Below are 10,509 nucleotides of genomic sequence, written 5' to 3'. Positions count from 1 at the left end.
AAATAAAATAATTAATAAATTAAAAATGTCCCTGCCTCCACGTTTTCACCCTCTACTTGCCAGTTCTCCATCAGCCTGGTTGCTACCATCTTGGTTTTCTTGTAGTTGAACTGCCACCCAGCTTTTGCCTTTCCTTCCTTCTTCCTTTCCCCTTGGTGAGAAGGCTCCTCAGCTCCTCCTCGCTTCCAGCTTTCATCCGAGTGGTATCATCTGCATATTTGAGGTTGTTCATGTTTCTTCCAGCCATTTCAACTCCAGCCTTGGATTCATCAGTATACCCCTTTACACCGGCCTCCAGAATCCTTGGGCTCCAGCTTCTCTCCTCCCTTTTAATTCTGTCTCTTCCAAATGGTCATGTCTCAGGGCAGCTTCCCCAAAAGTGGAGGTGGTGAACTATTCCTTACACTGGGTTCGTCATTCCCCTTCCACGTTGAGCACCCTCGCCTGGCCTCCTTCTGCCTGAGGGCTGTCCAAGGTGCTGGGCCTGATCTGAGAGAGAGATCATTCCATAATAGTCCCATTGTTGTTGTCTTGCCATTTTCTACTGCACTTTATTGTCCAACTGTGAAATTTCCTTTTCCCATTTCGTATCACTCTGCATTTCGCCTGGGATCTACGAATTAGTCTCCTGTTTTTAACACTGTATCCTGCTTGTTGATTTTAATTATTGTTTTTATTGATGTTGATGTTTTTTACTGGGATAATTGTTTTATTGCTTTGTTACTGTTTTGTTTGTTTTATCGGGCCAGGCCCCATGTAAGCCGCCCCGAGTCCCTTCGGGGAGATGGGGCGGGGTATAAAAATAAAGTAATTATTATTATTGACACAATGACGTTGTATGACACAGCAAACAAGATAGATATGCTGGATTTTATATCACAAAATCACAAGTCGAACACTTCCCAAGTGTCTAGGACTGTGTCATGTATTATTATTATTATTATTATTATTATTATTATTATTATTATTATTATTATTATGACACATCAAACAAGATAGACATGCGGGATTTCATATCACAAAATCCCAAGTCGAACACTTCCCAAGTTTCTAGGACTGTGTGATGTATTTTCGGATGATGCTGCAGATCCCAGCAGGGTGGCCTTTTGCAGCTGGCAGATCGTAATTTTGTCAATGTCTATTGTTTCCAAATGCCAGCTGAGATCTTTTGGCACGGCACCCAGTGTGCCCATCACCACCGGGACCACCTGCACTGGTTTCTGCCAGAGTCTTTGAAGTTCAATCTTGAGGTCCTGAGAGCGGCTGAGTTTTTCCTGTTGTTTTTCGTCAATGCGACTGTCACCTGGGATGGCAACATCCATGATCCAAACCTTGTTCTTTTCCACAACTGTGATGTCTGGTGTGTTGTGTTCCAGAACTTTGTCAGTCTAGATTCGGAAGTCCCACAGTATCTTTGCGTGCTCATTTTCCAATATTTTTGCAGGTTTGTGATCCCACCAGTTCTTTACTGCTGGGAGGTGGGACTTGAGGCATAAGTTCCAATGGATCATTTGGGCCACATAGTTGTGCCTATGTTTGTAGTCTGTCTGTGCGATTTTCTTACAGCAGCTGAGGAGATGATCCATGGTTTTGTCGGTTTCCTTGCACAGCCTGCATTTTGGGTCATCAGCTGATTTTTCGATCTTGGCCTTCATTGCATTTGTTCTGATGTCTTGCTCCTGGGCTGCAAGGATCAGGCCTTCTGTCTCCTTCTTCAGGGTCCCATTCGTGAGCCAGAGCCAGGTCTTCTATTATTATTATTATTATTATTATTATTATTATTATTATTATTATTAATGGCCTTTGTCCTGATGTCTTGCTCCTGGGCTGCAAGGATCAGGCCTTCTGTCTCCTTCTTCAGGGTCCCATTCGTGAGCCAGAGCCAGGTCTTCTATTATTATTATTATTATTATTATTATTATTATTATTATTAATGGCCTTTGTCCTGATGTCTTGCTCCTGGGCTGCAAGGATCAGGCCTTCTGTCTCCTTCTTCAGGGTCCCATTCGTGAGCCAGAGCCAGGTCTTCTATTATTATTATTATTATTATTATTATTATTATTATTATTATTATTAATGGCCTTTGTCCTGATGTCTTGCTCCTGGGCTGCAAGGATCAGGCCTTCTGTCTCCTTCTTCAGGGTCCCATTCGTGAGCCAGAGCCAGGTCTTCTATTATTATTATTATTATTATTATTATTATTATTATTAATGGCCTTTGTCCTGATGTCTTGCTCCTGGGCTGCAAGGATCAGGCCTTCTGTCTCCTTCTTCAGGGTCCCATTTGTGAGCCAGAGCCAGGTCTTCTTCTTCTTATTATTATTATAGAGAGACAGAGAGAGAGGGGGGAGGGATGAGCCTCCTGGGAGGGTCCCAAGAGCCACCACTGGGGGGAGGCAGAGGGCAAGGGGAGGCCGGGCAGGAATCCCATCTCATCGGAGTCTGGAGGCCACAGAGTCTGCAGTGAGATGCTCCAGGAGTCCTCTGCATAGGTGCACTCTCGGGGAAATACACTCATGAATCTATTGGTTGCGTGGGAATTGACAGGCAAGAAGGGAATTGTGATACACTCACATCCTTATGTGTTTTGTAATGGGATCATTCACAAAACCAAAAAACCAACAATGGCTACTTTGAATGTTTATCCTTACAAATGACCTAACCCAGGCATCACCAGGTACCTAAGATAGTGCATATGGATAGTGAAAATATATATGTATGCATCTAGCTAATAATAATAATAATAATAATAATAATAATAAACTCCTCAAAGCACAGCAGACAAAAAACCAGTACAAGAAAACCGCACTACAAACTAGAGCTGACAGCTGGCACAACAAAACATTGCATGGAAAGTTCCTTGACAAAATTGAAGGAAAAGCTGATAAAGAGAAGACCTGGATCTGGCTCACGAATGGGACCCTGAAGAAGGAGAGAGAAGGCCTGATCCTTGCAGCCCAGGAGCAAGACATCAGGACAAAGGCCATTAATAATAATAATAATAATAATAATAATAATAATAATAATAGAAGACCTGGCTCTGGCTCACGAATGGGACCCTGAAGAAGGAGACAGAAGGCCTGATCCTTGCAGCCCAGGAGCAAGACATCAGGACAAAGGCCATTAATAATAATAATAATAATAATAATAATAATAATAATAATAATAGAAGACCTGGCTCTGGCTCACGAATGGGACCCTGAAGAAGGAGACAGAAGGCCTGATCCTTGCAGCCCAGGAGCAAGACATCAGGACAAAGGCCATTAATAATAATAATAATAATAATAATAATAATAATAATAATAATAATAATAGAAGACCTGGCTCTGGCTCACGAATGGGACCCTGAAGAAGGAGACAGAAGGCCTGATCCTTGCAGCCCAGGAGCAAGACATCAGGACAAAGGCCATTAATAATAATAATAATAATAATAATAATAATAATAGAAGACCTGGCTCTGGCTCACGAATGGGACCCTGAAGAAGGAGACAGAAGGCCTGATCCTTGCAGCCCAGGAGCAAGACATCAGGACAAAGGCCATTAATAATAATAATAATAATAATAATAATAATAGAAGACCTGGCTCTGGCTCACGAATGGGACCCTGAAGAAGGAGACAGAAGGCCTGATCCTTGCAGCCCAGGAGCAAGACATCAGGACAAAGGCCATTAATAATAATAATAATAATAATAATAATAATAATAATAATAGAAGACCTGGCTCTGGCTCACGAATGGGACCCTGAAGAAGGAGACAGAAGGCCTGATCCTTGCAGCCCAGGAGCAAGACATCAGGACAAAGGCCATTAATAATAATAATAATAATAATAATAATAATAATAATAATAATAATAATAGAAGACCTGGCTCTGGCTCACGAATGGGACCCTGAAGAAGGAGACAGAAGGCCTGATCCTTGCAGCCCAGGAGCAAGACATCAGGACAAAGGCCATTAATAATAATAATAATAATAATAATAATAATAATAATAATAGAAGACCTGGCTCTGGCTCACGAATGGGACCCTGAAGAAGGAGACAGAAGGCCTGATCCTTGCAGCCCAGGAGCAAGACATCAGGACAAAGGCCATTAATAATAATAATAATAATAATAATAATAATAGAAGACCTGGCTCTGGCTCACGAATGGGACCCTGAAGAAGGAGACAGAAGGCCTGATCCTTGCAGCCCAGGAGCAAGACATCTGGACAAAGGCCATTAATAATAATAATAATAATAATAATAATAATAATAATAATAATAATAGAAGACCTGGCTCTGGCTCACGAATGGGATCCTGAAGAAGGAGACAGAAGGCCTGATCCTTGCAGCCCAGGAGCAAGACATCAGGACAAAGGCAATTAATAATAATAATAATAATAATAATAATAATAATAATAATAATAGAAGACCTGGCTCTGGCTCACGAATGGGTCCCTGAAGAAGGAGACAGAAGGCCTGATCCTTGCAGCCCAGGAGCAAGACATCAGGACAAAGGCCATTAATAATAATAATAATAATAATAATAATAATAGAAGACCTGGCTCTGGCTCACGAATGGGACCCTGAAGAAGGAGACAGAAGGCCTGATCCTTGCAGCCCAGGAGCAAGACATCTGGACAAAGGCCATTAATAATAATAATAATAATAATAATAATAATAATAATAATAGAAGACCTGGCTCTGGCTCACGAATGGGATCCTGAAGAAGGAGACAGAAGGCCTGATCCTTGCAGCCCAGGAGCAAGACATCAGGACAAAGGCAATTAATAATAATAATAATAATAATAATAATAATAATAATAATAATAATAGAAGACCTGGCTGTGGCTCACAAATGGGACCCTGAAGAAGGAGACAGAAGGCCTGATCCTTGCAGCCCAGGAGCAAGACATCAGGACAAAGGCCATTAATAATAATAATAATAATAATAATAATAATAATAATAATAATAGAAGACCTGGCTCTGGCTCACGAATGGGACCCTGAAGAAGGAGACAGAAGGCCTGATCCTTGCAGCCCAGGAGCAAGACATCAGGACAAAGGCCATTAATAATAATAATAATAATAATAATAATAATAATAATAATAATAATAGAAGACCTGGCTCTGGCTCACGAATGGGATCCTGAAGAAGGAGACAGAAGGCCTGATCCTTGCAGCCCAGGAGCAAGACATCAGGACAAAGGCAATTAATAATAATAATAATAATAATAATAATAATAATAATAGAAGACCTGGCTGTGGCTCACAAATGGGACCCTGAAGAAGGAGACAGAAGGCCTGATCCTTGCAGCCCAGGAGCAAGACATCAGGACAAAGGCCATTAATAATAATAATAATAATAATAATAATAATAATAATAATAGAAGACCTGGCTCTGGCTCACGAATGGGACCCTGAAGAAGGAGACAGAAGGCCTGATCCTTGCAGCCCAGGAGCAAGACATCTGGACAAAGGCCATTAATAATAATAATAATAATAATAATAATAATAGAAGACCTGGCTCTGGCTCACGAATGGGACCCTGAAGAAGGAGACAGAAGGCCTGATCCTTGCAGCCCAGGAGCAAGACATCTGGACAAAGGCCATTAATAATAATAATAATAATAATAATAATAATAATAATAATAATAATAGAAGACCTGGCTCTGGCTCACGAATGGGACCCTGAAGAAGGAGACAGAAGGCCTGATCCTTGCAGCCCAGGAGCAAGACATCTGGACAAAGGCCATTAATAATAATAATAATAATAATAATAATAATAGAAGACCTGGCTCTGGCTCACGAATGGGACCCTGAAGAAGGAGACAGAAGGCCTGATCCTTGCAGCCCAGGAGCAAGCCATCAGGACAAAGGCCATTAATAATAATAATAATAATAATAATAATAATAATAATAGAAGACCTGGCTCTGGCTCACGAATGGGACCCTGAAGAAGGAGACAGAAGGCCTGATCCTTGCAGCCCAGGAGCAAGACATCAGGACAAAGGCCATTAATAATAATAATAATAATAATAATAATAATAATAATAATAATAGAAGACCTGGCTCTGGCTCACGAATGGGACCCTGAAGAAGGAGACACAAGGCCTGATCCTTGCAGCCCAGGAGCAAGCCATCAGGACAAAGGCCATTAATAATAATAATAATAATAATAATAATAATAGAAGACCTGGCTCTGGCTCACGAATGGGACCCTGAAGAAGGAGACAGAAGGCCTGATCCTTGCAGCCCAGGAGCAAGACATCAGGACAAAGGCCATTAATAATAATAATAATAATAATAATAATAATAATAGAAGACCTGGCTCTGGCTCACGAATGGGACCCTGAAGAAGGAGACAGAAGGCCTGATCCTTGCAGCCCAGGAGCAAGACATCAGGACAAAGGCAATTAATAATAATAATAATAATAATAATAATAATAATAATAATAATAGAAGACCTGGCTCTGGCTCACGAATGGGACCCTGAAGAAGGAGACACAAGGCCTGATCCTTGCAGCCCAGGAGCAAGCCATCAGAACAAAGGCAATTAATAATAATAATAATAATAATAATAATAGAAGACCTGGCTGTGGCTCACGAATGGGACCCTGAAGAAGGAGACAGAAGGCCTGATCCTTGCAGCCCAGGAGCAAGACATCAGGACAAAGGCCATTAATAATAATAATAATAATAATAATAATAATAATAATAGAAGACGTGGCTCTGGCTCACGAATGGGACCCTGAAGAAGGAGACAGAAGGCCTGATCCTTGCAGCCCAGGAGCAAGACATCAGGACAAAGGCAATTAATAATAATAATAATAATAATAATAATAGAAGACCTGGCTCTGGCTCACGAATGGGACCCTGAAGAAGGAGACAGAAGGCCTGATCCTTGCAGCCCAGGAGCAAGCCATCAGGACAAAGGCCATTAATAATAATAATAATAATAATAATAATAATAGAAGACCTGGCTCTGGCTCACGAATGGGACCCTGAAGAAGGAGACAGAAGGCCTGATCCTTGCAGCCCAGGAGCAAGACATCAGGACAAAGGCAATTAATAATAATAATAATAATAATAATAATAATAATAATAATAATAATAGAAGACCTGGCTGTGGCTCACGAATGGGACCCTGAAGAAGGAGACAGAAGGCCTGATCCTTGCAGCCCAGGAGCAAGCCATCAGAACAAAGGCAATTAATAATAATAATAATAATAATAATAATAATAATAATAGAAGACCTGGCTCTGGCTCACGAATGGGACCCTGAAGAAGGAGACAGAAGGCCTGATCCTTGCAGCCCAGGAGCAAGCCATCAGAACAAAGGCAATTAATAATAATAATAATAATAATAATAATAATAATAATAGAAGACCTGGCTGTGGCTCACGAATGGGACCCTGAAGAAGGAGACAGAAGGCCTGATCCTTGCAGCCCAGGAGCAAGACATCAGGACAAAGGCAATTAATAATAATAATAATAATAATAATAATAATAATAGAAGACGTGGCTCTGGCTCACGAATGGGACCCTGAAGAAGGAGACACAAGGCCTGATCCTTGCAGCCCAGGAGCAAGCCATCAGGACAAAGGCCATTAATAATAATAATAATAATAATAATAATAATAATAATAGAAGACCTGGCTCTGGCTCACGAATGGGACCCTGAAGAAGGAGACAGAAGGCCTGATCCTTGCAGCCCAGGAGCAAGACATCAGGACAAAGGCCATTAATAATAATAATAATAATAATAATAATAATAGAAGACGTGGCTCTGGCTCACGAATGGGACCCTGAAGAAGGAGACAGAAGGCCTGATCCTTGCAGCCCAGGAGCAAGACATCAGGACAAAGGCAATTAATAATAATAATAATAATAATAATAATAGAAGACCTGGCTCTGGCTCACAAATGGGACCCTGAAGAAGGAGACACAAGGCCTGATCCTTGCAGCCCAGGAGCAAGCCATCAGGACAAAGGCCATTAATAATAATAATAATAATAATAATAATAATAATAATAATAATAATAGAAGACCTGGCTCTGGCTCACGAATGGGACCCTGAAGAAGGAGACAGAAGGCCTGATCCTTGCAGCCCAGGAGCAAGCCATCAGCACAAAGGCCATTAATAATAATAATAATAATAATAATAATAATAATAATAATAATAGAAGACCTGGCTCTGGCTCACGAATGGGACCCTGAAGAAGGAGACAGAAGGCCTGATCCTTGCAGCCCAGGAGCAAGACATCAGGACAAAGGCAATTAATAATAATAATAATAATAATAATAATAGAAGACCTGGCTCTGGCTCACGAATGGGACCCTGAAGAAGGAGACACAAGGCCTGATCCTTGCAGCCCAGGAGCAAGCCATCAGAACAAAGGCAATTAATAATAATAATAATAATAATAATAATAGAAGACCTGGCTGTGGCTCACGAATGGGACCCTGAAGAAGGAGACAGAAGGCCTGATCCTTGCAGCCCAGGAGCAAGACATCAGGACAAAGGCCATTAATAATAATAATAATAATAATAATAATAATAATAATAGAAGACCTGGCTCTGGCTCACGAATGGGACCCTGAAGAAGGAGACAGAAGGCCTGATCCTTGCAGCCCAGGAGCAAGACATCAGGACCAAGGCCATTAATAATAATAATAATAATAATAATAGTAGAAGACCTGGCTCTGGCTCACGAATGGGACCCCGAAGAAGGAGACAGAAGGCCTGATGCTTGCAGCCCAGGAGCAAGACATCAGGACAAAGGCCATTAATAATAATAATAATAATAATAATAATAATAGAAGACCTGGCTCTGGCTCACGAATGGGACCCTGAAGAAGGAGACAGAAGGCCTGATCCTTGCAGCCCAGGAGCAAGACATCAGGACAAAGGCCATTAATAATAATAATAATAATAATAATAATAATAATAATAATAATAGAAGACCTGGCTCTGGCTCACGAATGGGACCCTGAAGAAGGAAGGAGACAGAAGGCCTGATCCTTGCAGCCCAGGAGCAAGCCATCAGCACAAAGGCAATTAAGGCCAAGATCGAAAAATCAGCTGATGACCCAAAATGCAGACTGTGTAATACTGGTAGCCAGATTTTGTTCATTTTCATGGTTTCTTCCTTTCTGTTGAAGTTGTCCACAGCTGTGGACAAGTCTACATAGGGACCACCAAATGCAGCGCCCAAACAAGAGTCAAAGAACATGGAAGGCACTGCAGACTAATTCAACCAGAGAAATCAGCCATAGCAGAGCATTTGATGAACCAGCCTGGACACAGAATACTATTTGAGGACACAAAAATGCTGGACCATTCTAACAACTATCATGTCAGACGACACAGAGAAGCCATTGAAATCCACAAGCATGTGGACAATTTCAACAGAAAGGAAGAAACCATGAAAATGAACAAAATCTGGCTACCAGTATTAAAAACTCAAAAATCAAAACAGTGGATGGGAACCAACACTCTGAACAAAGGATGCCCCCAGGCAAGAGACAAAACCTTTCCAATGCTAATTGGGATGATTAACTGAAACATTAATGCTGGCTTCCCAGTGACAAAGGACTCTTGCCACACCCTGGACTCTACACAGATATATATTCTTTCCTTTCCTTACTTAGTTTTTCCATACCTCACAACCTCTGGGGATGCCTGCCATAGATGTGGGCGAAACGTCAGGAGAGAATACTTCTGGAACATGGCAACACAGCCCGAAAGACATACAACATCCCTGTGATCCCGGCCATGAAAGCCTTCGACAACACATTCAATGCCATTTTGGACAGACAGGACTGAACAGAACAGACAGGAGGTATGTTGTGTTTTGAAGTCCAGGCTGTTCTCGGATTCAGCCACAGGGGGTGCTGTTGCTCCATTCTCTATGACAAAGAGCCATCAGGACTTCCTCCTTTCACCTTCCTTCCCACACTTTTTAGTGGTCCCTAATTTATTTACAAGAGCCCCCCCCCCATGGCATAGTGGACTAAGTGACTTGAAGGTTGGGTTGCTGACCTGAAGGCTGCCAGGTTCAAATCCCACCTGGGGAGAGCGTGGATGAGCTCCCTCTATCAGCTCCAGCTCCATATGGGGACATGAGAGAAGCCTCCCACAAGGATGGTAAAAACATCAAAACATCCGGGTGTCCCCTGGGCAACGTCCTTGCAGATGGACAATTCTCTCACTCCAGAAGCCACTCAAGTTGCTCCTGACACGGAAAAAAAAATATTTACAGCTCAGCTGTTTTCCAACTGGTTTGGTAAACAGTGCGGAGGACTTGACAGTCGGGTGCTCACCCCAACCAGGCTTTGAACTGACCACCTTTTGGTTGGTAGCTCTTATTCCTGCTGGTGATTTACCAGCTGTGCTACAGCTATGTATTTTCCAGGATGGCTCCCAGATCCAGAGAGCCCTGCGACACCCACCAGCAATGGATCTGGACCAAACTTGGAACAAACACACCCCTCCACCAATGACCAATTGAAAATATTGAAGGGTTTTCT

This window comes from Anolis carolinensis, chromosome 2 (assembly GCF_035594765.1).
Source record: "Anolis carolinensis isolate JA03-04 chromosome 2, rAnoCar3.1.pri, whole genome shotgun sequence".
NCBI lineage: Eukaryota > Metazoa > Chordata > Lepidosauria > Squamata > Dactyloidae > Anolis > Anolis carolinensis.
Note: the sequence above shows the minus strand (reverse complement) of the source record.